Here is a 565-nt window from a genome sequence, read left to right as displayed (position 1 = left end):
GCTACGTAGGGAGCAGCGAAGGCTATTCACAGTCAGTTGTACGGAGTCAGTCAGCGAGTCCTGGACCTACCGCCGAGTTAGCCAGCAACCAGTCAGTTGTGTTGTGGCATTTGGAGTGTACTAATTGTGATACTGCAGAGAGCAGTAATCGTAAATCTGTAAATTGGGTGATTGTAGAGCGGATGTGAAATAAAATTCGCTATATCAAATACGGCGTGAAGTTATTTGTCGCGATATACAGCCGATACGCGACAACTGGTGTCAGAAGTGGGATACGAACTTACACACGTGACCGACGGGATTTGAACTCAAGACACGTGACAAATTGGTGTCAGAAAGTTTACGAGCTTAAATACGCCTCAGAGAATTTTACTGCTACAAAATGGAGATGCAACAAATGATGGAAGTGCTTCTCAAGGAAATCAGAGCTTGCCAAGAAAAAACGGAGGCAAAACTAGACGCCTGGGGAGAGAAGTTAGACGCCGACTTCAATGCCTGGCTTGAAGAGACGACAGCCTGCCCAGTGGACGCGAAACCTGCGGCGGCACAACGAGAAGAGGTCCCG

General features: G+C 48.0%; 2 protein-coding genes across 9 annotated transcripts in view; one reads left to right on the top strand and one right to left on the bottom strand.

The window, feature by feature from the left end:
- The window catches only part of LOC111869345, an 85,527-nt gene that overhangs the window by 8,026 nt on the left and 76,936 nt on the right, over window positions 1-565 (top strand). The gene's annotated exons all lie outside the window — the stretch shown is intronic.
- Window positions 1-565, bottom strand: part of LOC111869411 — a 31,615-nt gene that overhangs the window by 1,458 nt on the left and 29,592 nt on the right. The window lies entirely within an intron of this gene.

Source organism: Cryptotermes secundus, unplaced genomic scaffold, assembly GCF_002891405.2.
Source record: "Cryptotermes secundus unplaced genomic scaffold, Csec_1.0 scaffold630, whole genome shotgun sequence".
Classification (NCBI taxonomy): domain Eukaryota; kingdom Metazoa; phylum Arthropoda; class Insecta; order Blattodea; family Kalotermitidae; genus Cryptotermes; species Cryptotermes secundus.
This window is presented reverse-complemented; position numbering and strand designations above follow the sequence as displayed.